This window comes from Choloepus didactylus, chromosome 5 (assembly GCF_015220235.1).
Source record: "Choloepus didactylus isolate mChoDid1 chromosome 5, mChoDid1.pri, whole genome shotgun sequence".
NCBI classification, from domain to species: domain Eukaryota; kingdom Metazoa; phylum Chordata; class Mammalia; order Pilosa; family Megalonychidae; genus Choloepus; species Choloepus didactylus.
The window spans coordinates 71,340,421-71,361,510 of NC_051311.1; the positions used below are offsets into that span (position 1 = coordinate 71,340,421).

Consider the following 21,090-nt stretch of genomic DNA (forward strand, 5'->3'; position numbering starts at 1 on the left):
CTCATTTTTTTTTTTTTCAAGAAGGAACCCTTCTCCTTTGGCAGAGTGCAATACATTCAGAGAGCTTTACAAAACAAAGCTTTCAGCTCTGAGTCAGCAACAAACTCATCTTTGTTCCTGTGGCTCTATTAAGGAAAGAAGGCCAATTTTATGCAGGTTTCTATGGCTGGCTTCACAAAGGCATCTCTCTGTGTGCAAGCTCTCTAGCAGGAACAGCCCACTCTGAGATCATCATTTTCAGCAATCCCCAGCTGCAGAGAAGATAGGAGAAAGAAAATCATAAACTGGTTTATATAGTGATTTTCCTCAGGCGTCTGGAATATAGATTCATTCACTGGTAAGCAATTAATGGAGACAGCTCATTGGTTGCATTCACATGTACAGCCAAGGCCTTTACATTTTCCTTTATCCTCAGTCATGTTGATTGGATATTCGCATCAATTGTCTCGAGGAGGAAATGAAGCTTATTTGCACTTTCCTGGGTTTCCCAGGAAATTCCCAGGAATTCTTGTCTTTCATTCGTTGGTGTTTTAGTATGTTTGGGATTACATTAAACAGTGTGTTGCCATGCACTTAACATTTGTTTAATATGATTAGGGCACTTTAAGAGCCCCAATTGGCCCACAGGGTGAAAGTATAAGACTTCAAAGACAAATGGCAAACATTCAGAATAGACAAAATAGCTCCCAACTCATGAAGCAAGAATTTTTAAAGACATCAGAATAACCCTATTTGTCATGAGGTTTAACAAGAAAGAGTTGGGGGTGTTTGTTATATGTATTTTAAAAATGAGAAGTAAATTTACAATAGTTGTTTCAATTTAAAAGTGATACGGTATTGCCTACAGCCACCTGTGTTAGTGCTTCCTAAAGAGCATTTTAAGATAGGTTTATGCATATTTTGATTTAAAAGAAAGTTTCCACATTAAATAAGTTTTGAGGGGAAATGTTGGTTTTAAGAAAATGAAACTTCTTTTAACTGCAGGACTTCTCAGAACCTTTCTATGCTAAAGTAGATTGAATGTTCCAACAGATTCCTTCCCCTCTCCTTACCTCCAAACTTGTGCTCCAAAGATAGAATTTTGGGAAGTGCTGACCAAGGCCAAGGGCATGATTGGTAACTGAAGGCTTCAAAAGCTCAGGCTATCCTGAACCTTGGTTGCAAAAGGAACTTCAGACATATTTGTTTTAATATGGGTATATAAAATATTTATAATCAGACGTTATCTGAAGCTAGCTATTCAGTAATCAATTAGCGTGTAATAAGAGAGCACTCTACCTTTTTTTTTTTTCTTCCCAACATGCTATCATTTTACAGGGAGAGCCTTAGGAGATCTCAGTTAGTTTATGGATACACTGGTTTTCTGACTCATATTTCTGAGGCTTCAGTGATAGAAAAAGAGCCATGATGGAATTTAAATGAGACACCTAGAAAGGTACCTAGTAGAAACATTAGGAAACATATTTTTGCCATATTATTAAACTTTTTGTTGTTATGTAAGATCTGCTAGTAAAGACTTTTGTTCATTGTCCTTTTCATTAGTTCAAAAAGAAATATGTATGTATCAGGCATGGTGTAGACAAGACAGATGTGGTCCTGCTCTCCTGGAGCTTACAAACTAGAGGGGAAGAAGAAGAAATGCCACGTTTTGTAATTTCTAGTCATGTGTTGATTTGTTTGTTTCATAAAAGGGATTTTGGTGCATTTAGAACTGAGGGGGTGGGTCAGAAATTACTGGTATTTTGAAAGATTAATGCATTATTAGACCCATCCTGAAACTTGCCTGGCCCAGGGGAGGGTTATCCTCACAAGCATAGGCTTGTACTTTTGTCACAAATGTCTTGTATTTATGAAGACTGTATGTTGGGACAGAAAAAATTCATGGTTGGGAAGGATGGGTTCTTTGAATTATTTGCCCAGAATTCCTGAGCAACAATTTCTGTTTTTCAGTGACTGATGAGTCACAGTTCAGAGGAGATAGAATCAGTGTGCTGATTGTTGTAAGAAAACTGGATACAAGTCTAAACTTCTCTCGAGCTGGAAAAGAAATCCTAAGACATACCTCAGTATTTGATATACTACAGAACATAAACGATCTTTTTGCACTCTTGAAGCAAGTTGCGACGTGTCTCAAGGACGTTTTCTTATGAAAGAGGGAAAGATAATGGCTGAACTGTGGAACAAGGCAGTGTTAGGGAAGCTGCTATAAAATGAAGTTATCGTAGTTGTAAAAAGTATAATCTATATAAACTGACATGTAGCCATCTCATAGGAAAATTGTAAATCCTAATCAATTACGGGAAACTAAAAATCAAGGAAATGATTTGGTGTTGATCAATTCAGAAAACAATTTAGAAAAAAATATATGATCTAGGCTTTTAGATCCTGTGCTTATGTACTCTAATATGTTTCTTTGTTACTCTCTTTTCCATTGTTTTAGTATATGAATCAGTCATTTGTGTACTTTCTACTGCAGTTTCCTTTGCTTGTCTCTCTGCTCTATTTATGTTTGCCTTTTTTCAATCCAGGTCAATCTAGTCAATTCAAGTTCATGTATTTATTGAAGAAATATTTATTAAGTGCCTATTATTGCCTAAGCACTAGGGATAAATGGTAAAACAAGATAAATAGATGTTTCTATATAATGCTAAGAAACACTATTTGAAAAGCCATGGGCAGCTACATGTCAAATTGCATTTGATGATCAGATAGTGGCTTTGGATGAAGTTTGACTTTTTTTTTTAATGCCCAGATTAGCTTCCATATTTCTTTTAGACTTTAAACACACTGTGCTAAAAATCTCTATAATTTCAGTTGTGTATACTTATGAATATTATGAGTATTATTAACATTATTATAAATATTATAAAGTATCTTGACTTCAAAATTTAAATATATTATTATGCTTTAAAGTTTGCTGTCATATTAAATGCATTTTATTAAATAAAATTTATAACAGAAATTGCAAAATTAACCATTAAAAACAACAGTCTATTTTGCTTTTTCCTATTTTTATTACATATATTTTATGATAGACATGATTTTATATATACCTATTATGCATATATGAGGTATTATATCAGGGAGAGACTGTTTCTCCTCTTTAGCTTTTATGGCTTCATTCCATCCACATAATAATTATTTAGTGATGATAAATACTCAAGGCAGTGGTTCATGCAAATCTTCTCCTGCACCTAGAAATCTCTGCACATCTTACAAGAAGCTACACTGGCAATTGTTTGAAAGGTTTTACATGGATTTGAAATAAACATCATAAAAATTTGAAATTCTTCATATTGCCAACAAATATGCTTTTAAAAATCAACCAAAAATGCACTTTATAATTACTGAAATAGGGAGCACTTTGAAAATGCTAAACATTATAGCGATTTAATCTGGTTAACCAAAATCAACACCATGAGACAGGTTCAGATCAATTCATTTGTTCAATTATTCATTTATTTTATCCACGTGTGAGAGAGTGAAAGAGATTAGTACTTGCCAAGAAGTGTTATAGGAGCTGAGTTTACAGCAGTAAATAAAGCAGATAAAAATCTCTGCCTTTGTGGAGCTAAATTCTAAGGGAAGGAAGACCAACAATCAACAAATAGCTATATAATAAAATGCAAGGTAGTGTTAGAAAAGCACTATAAGAAGAATTAAATTAGTGTAAAGATGGGGGTGGTGGTGGTGGTGATAGTTAAAGAATATGGAATTTGTTTTGAGGTGATAAAATCTAAATTGACTGTGATAATAGTTGTGAATATACTAAAACCCATTTAATTCAGCACTTTAAATAGGTGAAATGTATGGTGTATGAATTATACCTCAATAAATTTTTTTTAATAAAGTAGCATAAAGGGATAAGGACAATGGGAAGAATTTTTTTTGATGCAGTGAATGGGAATCATTTCTCAGAGGAGGTTATATTTGAGGAGAGATTTGAACAAAATCTAGGACCAGCCCTTTCAGTTACCTAGGAAAGAACATTCCAGGCAGGAGGACTTGCAAGTGTAACGTCCCTAAGGCAGAAGCATGCCTGTGAGGGTTGAAGAGGAGCCAGGCAGCCCACTGGAACAGCATGAATGAGGACGGTATGGTGGGAGATGCATTAGTTAGGGGGCCGCTTGACCTAACATATGGAGGACCAGGGCTGAAAGCAAATGGAGGCCCACGTATGACAAGTCTGAATATTTTAAAGTTATATATCACACTAACATACTCTTAAATAAAATATGTTCTATCTTTCTTCTTTGACAAATGTACCTTTATAACATCTGGGAGGCCAGTTTGAAATTTAAAATTCTTGACCTCTGCATGATGCCATGTTGTGAATAAGGAGTTGGTCCCTGGTCTTTGGCCCAGTCCCTTCTCTTTCTGCCCCCAGCTCTATTCTATAGTTTGAGAGGTTATACATTTGCATGGACATCCCAGCCCAGCATATCCAAGTTCTATCCTCACCCCTACAAATAGCTGCCTCTGGCCTAGGGGTGTGTACATCAGCAGCAAGGCCTGCCCCTAGAAAGACAAAATAGGAGAAGAGGCTGCAATTCTGGAAGCAGGCTTGCAGGCATCTGGAACGGTATTCTGCAACCCTGGGAACCATGGAATGTCCTATAAGTAAGGGTACAGGCTCCAGTTGTACACATTCCTTTGACTTGCAGGCTCCTTGCTCTGGGGGGATGTGATGCTGGTAGTGCAGCTGGAGACATTATTATTTCAGGCATCTCTTTCCTAGGAAGAAGAAAGAAGATTGTTCCAAGAATGTTGGGGATTGATTCATGTCCCTCATAAACACATGTACAAGTCTTAATCTATGTTTCTGAGGGTGAGAACCCATTTGTAAATAGGACCTTTGAAAATGTTATTATTAGTGAAAGTGTGGAATAATTTATGGACAGGATCTTTGAAGATCCTATTTAGATGATGCCAAATTGAATTGGGGTGGACCTTAATTTATATAAGTGGAATTCTTGTAGGGCAGAGGGAATTCAGATGCAGTCAGTTAGGGAAAGCCTCAAGAGATGACCAAGGAGATATTGCCACGTGACAGAGGCAGAAATGCAAGCTAAGGAACCGCAAGGATTGCGGCAAGCCAGCACAAGCAGGCTACAGACTCTGGGAGAAAGCATGAAAGCGTGGCCTTGATGATGCCTTGATTTTGGACTTCTAGCCTCTAACACCATGAGAGAAGTTCTTGTTCTTTAAGCCAATGCATTGTGTGGTATGTGTTGTAGTAGCCCTGGCAAACTAAGACAAAGAACTGCCCTGAAGCAACAACAACAACATTTAAATTAATATCAGACTGCTCAACTCTTCAATAGATAGCATCAAATGCCTTTTACTTTCAAGACGCTTTGAAACCCTCCTGTAGAAAACCTCCCCTTGCTGCATCTACCCATTCTAATCTACTATATCAAGATCCTTACACAATCCCAATCAAATATCCCGCTGCCCACAATGAAAGACAGTCTTGAACTGGATGCAAAATCTCATAAATTGAGTCTCAAAATCTCCCTCTTGGAATGGCTCAGATGCTACTAAGGCAGTATTCTCCTGTATCTGAGGAAGAATAAATGCAGCTTTGTTCCATCAGCATGTTATTTTGCTGTATTTATGGTAAACCAGACTGACAATCTTGGAGGCCCACTGAGATCCAATCAAGACCTCCTACTGCCGAGCCCAAGACCCTCAGTCTGGAAACAGTACACTCTTCTGAAGCCTCCTGAAACTTTCAACTCAAGGGTCTCACATTGGATCCAACCTCTAATTTCTTTCTTTTTCTTTTTTCCTTGCCCTTTGGCTCCCCAAATGCTGAGTTTATTTTGTATTCTAGAAATAATAAATGCTCTTAAGGAATGCTTTGATTATCTGATCAGATGTGAAAACTTTTTATCCTTGGTGGAAATCTGTTTGACTACTAGCAATACTATATTTGTCTCTGTCTTTCTCAATTCTGGTGAATGTCTATAAGGGAAAGTCCATAAAAAAGCACATGGGTATAGGCTCTATAATTCTGCTCCTCAAGCAGCTCCACAGAATGAGAAATTCAGAAAGTTTTTACTCAGGCTGGCTTCCTTTGGTCAAAATTTGCTCCAGGTGACAGGTCACTTATCAAAACTTATGCAAATTTCCTCAGTCTTGTTTTATAAGCCTGGTTCTGGGAGAGATCCCCTCTCTATACCTTTCCAAATACCTGATGCTTTAAACTAGTCAGGTTTGCTGTTGCAGATGTTCTGGCCTTTAGGCTGGGGCCATCAAGACACAAGGTACATAAGCAACATTTTTGACCAGACTCTTGTGGATTTATCTGTCTAAACTTATGTCTGCTCCTCTCTGCATCAGACTCCTGCTTCTTACATACATTTGTACCACAACCCACATTCAAATATTTGCCTTCCCAAATGGCATACTTTCACCAAGGACAATTTAGAATTACAGAAACCACTTTAGGGAAATTTTGATATAATCAAAATTGGAGGCATTTAGGAGGCATCTTAGAACAAAAATGGAACGAAATCTCAAATATCCAATTGTCTTCATTTTTTATTGCTGTACAAAAAGCAGCAAAAGATATTCAAATTCCAAAATTGCTACCTTAAGAGATTACTCTTATGTAAGCTCTAGCTAGATATCCCAAATGGCCACAGTATTCCAAGCCCTTACTGACAGTTGTCTCAAAATATCTAGGTCCCTATCTGAGACTCTAAAAGTTTCACCCACTAAGTTTATTTTTCAGAAACTTAAATCCACCAGAGGGATCCTATGCCAGACAAGTCCTAAACCCCAGAGGCAACAGCCTCTTAAAGAACAACAATCAGATGCAGCCTCCTCCCTCATAATATTGATACCCCTTTCCAATATGAACAAGTTAGGGTATTCACCGCCTAGACACCCCTGAAGATCGAGAAAGTGACTAAATGAGAGGAAGTGATAGCAACAGACAAGATAGGATTTAACAAAGGATTACAAATACTGAATCTTTATTTAAATATATACATATATCAGTTTTAGATGCTAGGGTATTAGAATAGTTAGAAGGAAATAACTGAAATGGTGGAACTGTAACCCATAACATTCTTTGAAATTTTGCTTTCAAACTCTTGTTAAATCTTACTTTGAAAGTTATCACTGTTTGGTATATATGTTAAATTTCACAATAAAAAATGTATTTTAAAAAAGAGTTTAAGAGATTAAGTGGCTAAGGCAAAAGAAAAATGTGAAAAACTTAGAACTCTCTTACACTTAAGTCCTTCCAAATCACAGTTCACATCTTTATCCTACTACTCTTCTTCCCCTGACCAATGCTCTGCAACACCCTTCTGCCCCTATTTCTCCCTCTGACCTGATCCCCTCCTCTACTTGTCTACCAGAAACTCCCCAAACTCAATTACTTCTTAAGTTAAACTTCCCTCAGAACAGGAAAAAAACCTTTAGGGTTTAATTTTTTTTCTACTTTTAATTTAATTTAATTTTATTTTGCTCTGTAACTGCCTTTTTATTTCACTCACTAACATAACATCTCAGTGTCTTCTTTTTTAAATGATTTTATTCGCACACCATACAATCCATCCTAAGTGCACAATGGCTCTTGGTATAATCATATAGTTATGCATTCGCCACCACAGTCAATATGAGAACATTCTCCTTTCTTCTGGAAAAGAAACTGTAGCCCTTATATTCTCCCTATTACTGACATTTAGCTTTGGTATATGCTTTTGTTACAATTAATGAAAGAATATACAGTGTTACTGTCAACTAGAGACCTTAGTTCGCATTAGTTGTATTTTTTTCCCATATACCAACCTATCATAATAGTGATGTACTTTTGTTCCAATTCATATAAGAACTTTATTACGTTTGTACAATTAACCACCATCATTGACTACTCTAGGTTCTGCTAAGTTATACAGTCCCAGCTTTTATCTTCTAGCCTTCCTTCTACTGACATACATGACCCTAGCTTCCCTCTTTCAACCATACTCACTTTGTTGATTACACGTATGGTATTATGCTACCATCACACAGTATTGTGCTATCCATTTCTGAACATTTACAATCCATCTTATTAAACATTCTGTACTCTATAAGCATCAATTGCCCAACCTCTACCTTAGGGTTCATTTTAAATCTTGGTCTCCCTCTGAGTTGAAACCATTGTCAAGAACTTTCTGAAGCCAAGACAGGATGGGGGAAATTTGCTGTGAAATTTAGAATTGTTTAGGAATATATACTTCAGAGGCCCCAGATCTATACCAATTTGTTCATATGATAGTGGTAACACTGGATGCCAAACATTGGATGGAAAAAGCAGTTGGAAGATCTTAGGGGTAATTTGAAGACATTGAATTGCATAGAACACCAGAGGGGTTTAGAAATCCACAGATATTGAGCAAGGACTCTTGGAGGCTATTCGCAAAGTCTTTACTATGAAAATAGATGAACTCTAATCCATCCCCGCAAGCAAAGGAAGACTATGTCTAAGAAAACTCTTAGACAGCATTCATGACAGCTCTTGAAATAGATGTGAACCCAGGTCTCTCTTCGCTTTTTGTAAATGACCTTAAGCCAGAAATAAGCAACTTAATGTAAGCAAAAACTAAAATGGGAAATAGCCCAATTGTCAAATCTCCACCACCTTGCTGAATATTTTGAAAGAATCTTAGAACAAAATGAACATAAGATTCAGAGTAGATTGATGGCCTTATAGATAAAACAACTAGATGTTCCTATCCCAGTCATTAAATACTGGAAGAAAGACAAGATATTTATGAAAAGATAAGACATTTAAATAGAAAAGATATTTAAACATAGATACTGTAAACAGAATGGATATGGGAAATACAATCATCCTGTGTTAACTAAGAAACTAAAGGAAACAAAGTAAATGATCAATGAAGGAGCACTGAGGGGCAATCAAGCACCCAATTGCTAATTTTACCCTTAAATTCAAAAGGACAAATTTCTTTACATATTAAAGGATAACCATTAAAAATTTTTTATGGATACAGGCTATGGTAGGTAGATTAATGGCACCCTAAAGATGTTCACACTAATCCCCAAATCTATGACTATATTATGCTATATGGAAAAGAGGGCCTTTGCAGATATGATTAAAATTTAGGAAGTAGAGATGAGAGATTTGAAACATGAGGACTTGACCTGCCTTTGCAAATTTTGAAGATCCAGGAAGGGGGTCATGAGCTAGAACCAGACCAACAAAATAAGGAATGCCAGTGGTTTTTCAAAGCTTGAGAATGATCCCTGCCTGGTGACCACCAAGAAAATAGGCCTTTGTCCTACAACTGTGTAGAATTGAATCCTGTCAACAACCTGAATGAGCTTAGGATGGGATGCATCCCTAGAACTTCCTGAAAAGATCACAGCCCTGCTGGTGTCTTGACTTTGGCCTTATAAGAAATCAGGATCAGAGAAACAGCTAAGCCACACTGTGCTCAGATTTCTGTCCTAAAAGTGAGAAAATAGATGAGTGTTGCTTTAAGCCTTTCAATGTAATTTGATATGGCAGCAGTAGAAAACTAATACAGGACACTACAATACCAACCTTAAACCCTGATGTTTTATATAACCTCTCCCACAGAGTCAACAAACCACATGGGTGATGGGTATCTCTAAAAACCTTAAGATAATTTCCATGTCCCAACTCATAACTGTCACCCTTGGATCTTTAACTGAGGAACATGCTTTTCTTCTTTATGACAACTCCTACTACCTTGATAGGGAGGGATTTATTGTGCAAATGCAATTGCTAGATTAAAGGATCTTCTGAAGATTTCTTTCTCAAAATCTCTTATGGCTCTCTATTTCCTTTATTAGTAATGAGTTCATAGCTAATCGACTTTGACTTACTAGTATCCTTGTTTCTTAATCAGGACCAATTTGAAGACCTCAAGGAGGTTGGCAACTTAATAGAGAAAGGACTCATCATACTTTGTACCAGTCCTTGCAACATGCCTATCCTCTCCATCAAAAAAACCAATTGGTGCAAATGTAGTTTGTTCAAGACCTCAGATTCATAACAAGAATGGTGATTTTCCACTTCTATTAGACCAACCCTAAACACTATTTTGTCTTTGATGCCTCCTGAGTTTACATATTTTATAGTTGTTGATCTGTGCTCTGCCTTATTTCTTTAGATCAAAATAGTCAGCACTTGTTTGCTTTCTTTTGAAAAAATAAAAAATATAGCTGAACTGTTATGCCCAGGGATTTACTGAAGGACTCTCTAAATTTTCACAAGTCCTCAACCAGGACATCAAGGGCCAAGTTTCCTAACGATTTTATTCTTGTCTAATATGTGGCTAACTTCCACTGTATTCTAAAAGTAGGTGAGCTCTATGACTGACTTCATCTATCTACTTACTGTTTTAGCTCAGAAAGGGCATAAAGTTTCCAAAGGAAAACCACAATTTTGTCAAAATAATGTTCATTCATAGAATATGATTAATCTCAGGGGGTGAATTCCTTATTCTTGATAGACTACAAGTACTTCAAAACTTTTCCAGGTCAGTGGCTAAGAGACAAATGAAAGGATTCTTATGACTCACTAGATACTACAGAGAGACTAAAGTTCCCAACTTCTCTGAAACTGCACAGCTACTATAAGACTTAAAAGCCTCAGTAACCCAACCTATATACACACACACAAAATTTTGTGAGTTATAATTAGCTCTTTGACAACCTTTCACTCTGGGCTACATAATTAGTATAAACATTTCTACCTATTTGAGTATGGGAGATGTGGACAAGCCCCGGGTGTTCTGATTCAACTTGATGGTTGCAGAAACCAATTGCTTACTATAGTCTCTCTTGATTCAATGTAAAAAACCTACCCACCTTGTCTAAGGTCAATAATGGAGGCTTCTGCTAATTTGGTTTTAGGGCCTTCCTTGCATTTGATAGTTCCTCATTCTGTACAAACATTGCTGCTCATTGAATACCCATATCCTGAATAGATTTATTAGAAACTCCTTTAGAAAATCTGGATTTAATTTTGTATGTTGATGGGTCTTATTTTAAGACTAACTAAAGAAAGAATCCGGCAGATTATGTTAAAACACTCAATATGACCCATTGTCAGAAGCAAAATCTGCCCAAATGGCAGAACTCATTGCACTCACCAGAGTTTGCTGAGTAGCTACAGATAAGTTTAATATAAACATTGATAGTAGATATGGTTTTGTTATGTCCATATTTTGTAGTGCTTAGAAGCAAAGCACTCAAAGTTTCCACTCAATTAAGAACAGTCAGCATATTAAAGAATTTTTGAGTTCTTTAATGCTTCCTCAGGAGGTGACTGTTATAAAAGTAGAAGCTCATTCAAAATTGGGTTACGTGGAAGATAAAGAAAATGGCCTGACTGATCATTATGTCACATAAACAGCTGTCACGAACATCCTAACCCTCACGAGATCCCAAAAGACTGAATGTTTGGATAGGTCTAAAGAAGCTCTTACAGGATGCCAGCAATTGGCTTCAGACTTGGAAAAGAGGTACTGGGAGAAATCTGGACACAAATTGCATGAGGATAACTTCTGCTCTTTGGATATTGGACTCATAGCACCAGAGGATCTCAAATGGAATCTTGCAAAAATTTTATAGGAAATTGACCACCACAGCAAGAATGAATTGACCATTGATACATTGTATTGTACTTAATCAGCATTGGTTGGGCAACTTTACTAAAATTCTTGAGGATGTCTCTGGTGCAGGTCACATCTTTCACAAGAATAAACCCAGTAAAAGTAGTAAGGTGTGGCATAGACTAAGGTCCAAATCTCAGGATCCCTTTTCACACCAACAAATGAATTTCAGAAAAATACCCCAGTGGGTTTGTAATACGTCCTGGTCATTGCTTAGTCTCAGGAATTTTTACAGCATTTTTCTTGCTGGAAAGATAGTTTCCAACAGTGTCAAAAATTTACTTAATTTTGTATTCCCAACCTATGGAATTCCAACCTACCTCTCTAATGACTAGGGCACCCATTTTACTGGGGCTACTATTAAAGAGCTTTGTAAATCCTTGCTACCTAAATGAAAATGTTCTTGTCAAATTTACCTTCCATCTTCAGGACAGGAAGAAAGAACAAATTGAACTCTAAAACTCAAATTTATCAAAACTCTTAGAGACTCAAATTTCCATGGCCTAAGCTATTGCCCTTCACTTTCATAACATTGGGCTCAACTCCTTCTGGGATTCATCAACTCCTCCCCCTGTATGAGTTAATAATAGGCTGGCTTATGAATCTAGAAATATCATCTGCTATCATGGATTCTACCTAATAAAAGAAGAGAAAGTCAATATGGTGGTAATTCATGCAATACATTAAGTCTTATCAACAGATTTAAGCATCCTTTTCACTTTATTCTTCTAAACAACTCCTGAATGATTTAAACCTGAGGCCAGGACTTCTGAAAAGAATACCCTCAGGTACTGTTAACAACTAGAGCAACAGTGAAACTCTAAGAGGCTGATCCTTGGATTCATGACTCTCCATCAAAGAGGCAAAAACCATCCTTGAATCAACAGAAGATGGTCCTAATCAGAGCTCTCAAGCTGAGGATTCTGAGATTTCTTAGGGCCCTTCCAGAAGTGGAGAGTGTTCACTGAGAGATAGGTTCTACTCAAAATCTTTGGATAAAAAAGAATTTGACTAGGTGAGAAAAAGCTTCCATCCAGAACACAAAGAATAAAACCATAGATTGCAATGCTTTAACTAGCATTCTTTTGTTCTTTATTGTCCTAGATATTTTATTTTCTCTTTTGCTGGTTTAAGGCTGCCTTTATGTTACCTATAAAGCCCCTATTCCAAACTTTGCTGTTTTAGGGCCTTCTTTACATTGTATGAGTTCCATACCTAGCTACAATTTACTAGTAAACTAAAGTATACAACAAAAGCAATGGAAAACACATTTTCCATTGAGAGCCATCCAGCTTCCTTTGGTATGGTTTCCTTATAATAAATCTGTTGGTTTCCTAGGTAACTGTATTCCATCCTTAGCTAACTTTGTAGATAGAAAGCACTGTAACAGGCCAGACATCAAGAAATCTAAAACTCTGTATCATATTGAACTCAGAAAAGGAGGTTCCTGTCTCCACTGAAACAACACGTGGGGATCTTTTGTTGGAGCTGACTTTTGAAACTGAGCTTATTCAGAAACACAACTTAGAAGAGGACTAGGGCTAGGGAACAGATGGTAAATATCTGCAGGCTAATTAACTTTCACAGATCTTCCAAGTAAGTCATGTTACTTTTTTTTCCTTAGAGCTACTTAATGATCTTGATACTACAAACTTCATTTCCTGACACCAGATCATTCTTGATGAGCGATACCAAAACATTACGACACTATTTGACAATCTCTGGGTGTAGATTGGCAAAAGCAGATCATTGAATATCTCCCAATATCTAGCATTAGATTTGAATACAAAAGTCTACTGGCTTCTACCTGCAAACTGAAAAGGAACTTATTACATTGGTAACCTGATTCCTGAATTCAAGATAGTTTCTGCATCATCCAGGGTCCATTTTGGCCTATAAGTTTCCCCTCTCAGAAAAAATTCACTTTCTGTTTCCTCCTGTAATGTAGGAAGACTCTTACAAGCCATGGTTCATAGACTAGCAAAGATCTAGAGAATATCACCTAGGATATATAAATCCTCACTTTGGAAATTCATGAAATTGGACAGGCAGGGGTTGAAAATAGAGCCTCTTCAGATATAATATTGGCCTTTTGACAGGGATCATGTGCTGTTCTAGAGGAAGAGTGTTGGATTACATACCTGCAGACCTCTCTGATTCTTTAATATTGCTAAACAGATTTGGAAAGGAATATTAAAAAACATTGTCAATTTGACTAATAAATCCGTATCTGGTACTTGTGTGCTCTTCAGTTGGGGATGAGATCTATTCTCTCAGTCTAATATGGGCACTTGGCTCCTGGGTAGAGAAGTGAACTATGAACTCTAATCATCACCCTCCCCATAGTACTGGGTTATAGTGTTAGATGTGTGATCTCCATAATTTAAAATGTTGCTGAGAAGCCACTATGCCATCAAATGATCCAACAAGTGATCATCCAACAAAAAGAACAGGAAAACTGACACTTGAGGAGGTTGAAACAACCAAGTCTGGAAACGTGATATGCTATCATGACATTTCAAATAACAATGAAAATTTTGATTGATCACATCCCCAGATGTTAATGGTCTCTTGTACCTCAGGCTAAAGAATGAACAACCAGGCAGGACACTGAAAACTCACACAGTTTACATTCTACATTAATGTGACTTTATTATTTGATTGCCTTTATTAACATGATATTACTATCCATCAACATGAGTGCATTATTCCAGACAACTCTGATCTAGAAAAATAAAAGATACAAATTAATTCATTGTTCATTCCAGGAACTTCTTTAAAAATCTATTCAAATTAAAATCAAACTGTTCAACTGTTCAACAGGTAACACAAACAACTGTTTACTTCCTCAAAGTCTGAAACTCATGCTTCAAAATCCTCATCCTTCTGTGTCCACCAGTAGTAAATTATAATGACCTGTACCAGTCCCATTTAAACTCACGCATTAAATACTCACCTTAAAACAGACTCCAAAGTCCCAAAAATATTCTGATTTTTCCGTTCTTTTTTGAGAGGCTACTAAAACTCTCAAAGGTTTGTTATCTCTTACTATGGTAAGAGTATGCCAAGCCTTGTCTTATGCACAGGTTATTACTGCTGTTATTACTGTGTTTTTGATGAGCCATCATTTGACAAAAATTCAGTTTTGAACACCAGAGTTTTTGGCACTTGTGATTTGTGTCATCATTTAGTTGAAAAATAATTTTCTAAATTGAAGTTTTTAGAAACCTACTGCGTATCATCAATCTACCAAATTAAATATAAAACACATTTAAAAAGCATGAGTACATAATATTCTGTAAAATTATATTAAAGTAAACCGAAATACAACAGAAAAGCTATATTCCTTCTTTGTGTTTACATTTATAGTTATAAGGAACATTATAAATGTTTCTTCTTGGGGATTATATTTACAGTTATATTTGCAATAAGACAAATTCTAAAATTTGTGGATAATTGATTGCGTAGGGTGGTACTTTTGAATATTGCAAGTCAGAGTTTGCCTTATAGTAAATTTTGAATTCTTTTCTAAAACACAGTGTTGTGGTGGTGCAAGTTGTTCCATGGTGAGCCATGGTAACAGAGGCTCAGGCACAACAGAAACTTTAAGCAAATAACTGCTTTATCACTGACAGAGCACAAAGGGTCCAAAAGAGCAGAGGAAGAGATTACATTATGGCCAATCTTCTGGGGAGGCCCAATTGCTCAGGTCAGGATCAGTGAGTGACAGCTCCTCACACCCTGCTTTGTGTCAGAAGGGAGAAACTCTGTGCTGTTTGAGTGTGAAGTATTTATCCACCCCAGGGAGAGGGGACCCTGCAACTGAGAGTTCCTGCCCTGAAAAGGATTTCAGACTGCTTGTTCCCAGTTTCCAAGTTTAAAGTCTGACTGGGTCTTTTCAATAGACTGAACATCTCCCTCAGGCTGTGGAATAGAAACAAACTGAAACATCATTGCACAGTAGAAGAGGAGGTGGGGGATAGTGGAGGGCTAGGAGATTGCCGCTAGGTTTGTCCATGACTTCCCCAGCTGTCCACCTCTTCATGTCCTGACCAGGTCTAGTCTACTCTTCCACATTATAAGCCCACCTCCACTTTGGACACAAAGGTGGAGACAGCCTGTGGCTCTCAACTATGCTGAAAGTAAAGGTTTGGAAACATCAGTGACTGGTGCCAATATGCAAATAGCACAATGTCTGGGACTGCAGGTGCCAAAGGGGGCACTTTTGCATTCAAGCCCCAATAGTCTATAATCAGCTGCCGTGCTCCACTCACCTTTTTCGCTGGGCACAACAGTGAAAAATAGGCAGGGATAGCGGAGCAGAGAACACCCACACGTAGGATTTTCTTTTCAGTAGATAGTTTGCTAACCATTTAGCAGCTAAATTTGCTGGAAAAACTACCTTTCCAAGAGAACAATGTTCACTTTGGCAGGTACATTGTAGTATGTTTCTGAGTGGATCAACTCTTGGCATCCACACATAGAAGGTCCGTTATGAGTTTGGTAATGTCTGTTTCCCCCAGCAGGGAGCTACTATTCCTACTACTAAACAACGCGGTGAAGAGATAAGAACCCTGAGGGTGCATGACCCATCGCTTGTCCAACTGTGATGGGCAGAATTCTCTGGGACAGGGAAGCATATCCTCATGGTCACTGCTGGGAGGCACAGTGGGCAGGATATCAACTCCTATAATGCATTCCCTGGTGGGAAACACAGCCCTGGGGGTGGTCAAAAGGCCAAGGGGACCAATCCACAGTGTACCACTAAACTCCCATCCCCATACGTGGTGGAATGCCTGAAACCTCCCACCACTACTCATTGTCCCTTCCCCTCTGTGCCTCCCAGAATAATATGCACATGGGTATCTGTATCCAAAAGCACCATAAAGGTTTGTTCATTGCCCTCAACTTGTACATGCATTGGGGCAAATGGTCTTCATTCCCCGGGACATTTTTAGTTTAGTCAACTCTGCATAGAGAGGTCCCTGTCAGGGGCCAAACTCCTCAGCTGGAGCCAAAAGGAGAGACAAATCTGCAGGCTCCTCCTCCTCCTCTGCCACCCATATCTGGGTCAAGCAAGGACAGACTGTCCCTGTTGAGCCTGTGGTCCTCCTTCCAGTTTATATTTTCCCCTGAGTTTTCCATTGGCAATCCCATCTGTGGTGTCCTTTGGGACCACTTGCTCTAGTAGCCACAAGAACACAGCTCAGCAAGTGGGGGCCCTGAGAGTAAGGGAGCCTGCTGACCCCCTCCATGGGTTCTAGGACTTGCTGGGTTAACAGCCATGTGCCCACTGCTTGTTGATTTAAGCAGTGGTTCCCCAAAGAAAAATTGCTGGAATATTTTCTCATAAGGCAAGTTTTTTAATGTGTATGTATTAAGAAAGTAGAATCTCAAAATACCTTGGAAAAAATGTCCTAATTTTCCAACAACAATATAAGTGTAGTTGGTTGTTCTAGTTTGCTAATGCTGCAGTTTAGCAAAATACCAGAAATGGATTGGCTTTTATAAAAGAGAGTTTATTCGGTTACGCAGTTACAGTCTTCAAGCCATAAAGTGTCCAAGGTAATGCATCAACAATTGGATACCTTCACTGGAGGATGGCCAATGGCATCCAGAAAACCTCTGTTAGCTGTGAAGGCACGTGGCTGGGATCTGCTCTGGAGTTCTGGTTTCAAAATGGCTTTCTCCCAGGACTTTCCTCTCTAGGCTGCAGCTCCTCTTCAAAATGTCACTCTCAATTGCTCTTGGGGCGTTTGTCCTCTTTTAGCTTCTTTGGAGCAAGAGTTTGCTTTCAATGGCCATCTTCAAACTGTCTCTCATCTGTAGCTCCAGTGCTTTCTTCAAAGTTTCCCTCTTGGCTGTAGCTAGCTCACTCCTTCTGTCTGAGCTTATATAGTGCTCTAGTAAATTAATCAAGGCCCATGCTGAATGGGTGGGACCACACCTCCATGGAAACTATCCAATCAGAGTTATCACCCACAGTTGGGTGGGGCATATTTCCATGGAAACAACCTAATCCAAACATTCCAACTTAATCCCCACTAATATGTCTGCCCCCACAAGATTGCATCAAAGAACATGGATTTTTCTGGGGGACATAATATATTCAAACAGGTACATTGGTATTAGTTATTTGCATCCTAAACACACTGCCAGGAAAGACAGGTGTAGATTTAGGAGGTTTATTTCAAAAGGGTAAAAAGAAAATGATAAGAACATCTCAACTAGTATATATGAGTCCCTGCTATGTAACAGACACTGCCAAGAGTTGATCCATTCAGAAACATGCTACAGTGTACCTGCCAAAGTGAACATTGTTCTCTTGGAAAGGTAGTTTTTCCAGCAAATTTAGCTGCTAAATGGTTAGCAATCTATCTACTGAAAAGAAAATCCTTTTACTTATAAAATAGTTTTCTTAACAATGTTGCAAGTTCTGTAGCTTGGCCTCCAAGCCAGACAGCTGGCCATAACTTTAAATTTGCTTTAGAGTCATTAAAATTGAGGCAAATAAAAATTTTACTTAAAAGATAAAGAAGCTTAAAGCCATTTAAATTGGCTGTAACAAGAAATAGCCAGTACTTTCTTCATGAGCTTCAATATTGTTACCTAAAATGATCTACCCAAGATACTAGATTCAGGAGCTAGACATAATAGGGGCTGAACTCCCAGCCTCAGGCTATGTCCCAGCTAGTGCACCTAAACCTCATATGAAATTTCAAAGCAAAAGTTATTTCCATTATTCCCATGAAATAATCCCCAATAGTAGCTTAGAATTCCTATTTGTAGTTCACTAAGGACTCAAGATTTCCCAGTTAATGGTATATTTAGGTTTGTCATCAGGACTTGGAAATATACTTTCTTTTGGCCTCAGTCCTGTACTTGCTTTTGTCTAAGTAACTCTGCAGATGCTAAACAAAGGTAACACAGTTTTGTGTGAAACAGGTAGTTTACAAGCTGGCCCAGTTTTCTCTAGGTGGAGTAGTTAGGGAAACTTGGTTTTGTTTTGCTTTAGTGACTAAAATATCTTTTGAGAATATTTCTTTTACCTTCAGTAGATGTCTGGCTTATCATGATCACAGCTCCACTGTACTAGAAGTGCTCCTGGAGCAGGAAGACTTACCCAGGAACTTAGTGCTCTCAGCTTGCCTTTGGGGATGTGGCCCCATATTGCAAGCTGATGGTGAGCAGGGAGAAGCTCAAGAAAATGAAGAAGTCAAAAGAAAAGTTGAGGAGTGACATCATCAACATGGCTATGCAAAACAACTCCTGGAAAAGTCTCTCCTCAGAATCAACAAATAAAAGGGCAAATCCCACTTGATTAGAATTATGGAGGACAACAGACCAGGAGGAGGACTCCATAAATGCTGAACCAAAGAAAAGAAAATCAATCCCCAAGATCAGGTAGCAGGTTTTCTTTCTGGATTTGCCAGTCTAGACCCCTTCCCCTCACTTGGTCCTGCACAGCCTGGGCATCCTGCAGAGGCAGCATAGCCTGGGTACCTCCTGCCACAGGTGCAGATTATGGAACCACTCAGAGCAGTAAGTTAGAGCCCCACACACATCCAAGCCCAGGGACAAAGGTCTGCAGAGACCCGGGGCACAACACAAGCCAGTGAGGAGAGCTGCATAAAAAGAGGCCCCCAGAGGGGCAGAGAGACAGAGACCACAGCAGAACTGTGGGCAAGTGCTGTACACACCCCATCCAGTCTGTTCACTGTTCCATATTTGACCCTTCTGGATTGACCCTCCTTCCTGGATTGACCTCATCTGGGTCCTGGGAGTGGGATACCCTAACAGGGAAGAAACTGGAGACAGAAAAGCCTCACAAGTAATAAAAAGGGGGCAGGGCAGGGACTGATCTGCTGTAAAACAGGGCAGGTCTGAGAACAGAAAAGTGTGAGGAAAAGGTGGCAGTGAGTGAGTGAGAAAATTTAAACAGATCATAGGAGCTAGGCAGAAAATCCTGTACAAAAACAAACAGAACAGATCAAGATTTCCAGAAGAGGAACAGACGAAAGGATGCTTTCTCCTGGAGGTGAAACAATTGCACATAAAGTGAAATCTTAAAAACTGTACCACATATCCAGGGCAAGAATCAGATAAAGAAGAGCTGAGAAAATCTGAACGGTTAAGCAAGGGCTATACTCTAAAGGTACAGAATAAGTTGGATCAACCATCAAAGAAAAGCCTTAACACAAAGCCAAACAACAATAAAGCTCCAGACAAGAGGGAGAAAATGACCTTCAGAGTTAACATATCAACATAATCAGATACCCAGACATCAGCAAAAAATTCAAGCCATAATAAAAAACAGGAAGATATGGCTCAAAGGAACAAATTAAAACTTCAGAGGAGACACAGAATTTGGAACAACTAATCAAAGATATTCAAACAAATCTCCTAAATCAGTTCAAGGAGATGAAGGAAAATATGAGTATAGAGCTAAAGGATAATAATAAGACAAGGTAGGAACATAAAGAAGAATTTGAAAGTTCATAAAGAAGCATAATAGAAATTACGGGGGGTAAAAGACATAATAATGGAGATTAAAAATACGCTAGAGGCATACAACAGCAGATTTGAACAGGCAGAAGAAAGAATCAGTGAACTAGAAGACAGGACTATCAAAATCAAGCAGTCAGAAGAACAGATAGAGAAAAGAGTGAAAAAAAATGAGCAGTGTCTTAGGTATTTGAGCAACAGGAGAAAGTGCACAAACATATGTGTTATGGATGACCCAGAAGAGAAGGAAAAAGGGGAGAAAGAATATTTGAAGAAATTATTGCTGAAAATTTCCCAAATCTTATGAAAGACATAAATATACATGTCCAAGAAGTACAACATATTCCAAACATAATAAATCCTAATAGACCTATCTGAAGACACATACTATTCAGAATGTCAATGCCAAAGATAAAGAGAGAATTCTAAAAGCAGCAAGAGAAAAGCAATTTGTCATATACCAGGGATCCTCAATAAGACTAAGTGCTGATTTAGTCCAATTTGCTAATGCTGCCTGTTATGCAAAATACCAGAAATGGATTGGCTTTTATAAAGGGGGTTTATTTGGTTAAACAGTTACAGTCTTAAGGCCATAAAGTGTCCAAGGTAATGCATCATCAATTGGGTACCTGCACTGGAGGATGGCCAATGGCATCCAGAAAACCTTTGTTAGCTGGGAAGGCAAGTGGCTGGCATCTGCTCCAAGTTCTGGTTTCAAAATGGCTTTTGCTTAGAACATTCCTCTCTGGGCTGCAGCTTCTCTTCAAAATGTCACTCTCAGTTGCTCTTGAGGCATTTGTCCTCTCTTAGCTTCTCCGGAGCAAGAGTCTGCTTTCAATGGCCGTCTTCAAAATATGTCTCATCTGCAGCTCCTCTCTCAGCTCCTGTGCATTCTTCCAAGTGTCCCTCTTGGCTGTAGCAA

General features: G+C 38.3%; 1 long non-coding RNA gene across 1 annotated transcript in view; it reads left to right on the forward strand.

Annotated features, from left to right (window-relative positions):
* Nucleotides 1-255: 255 nt before the first annotated feature.
* Nucleotides 256-21,090, forward strand: part of LOC119534947 — a 132,157-nt gene continuing 111,322 nt past the window's right edge. Inside the window, exon 1 of the long non-coding RNA XR_005217139.1 lies at nucleotides 256-337. This is a non-coding gene — a long non-coding RNA (uncharacterized LOC119534947). The remainder of the gene's footprint in view (nucleotides 338-21,090) is intronic.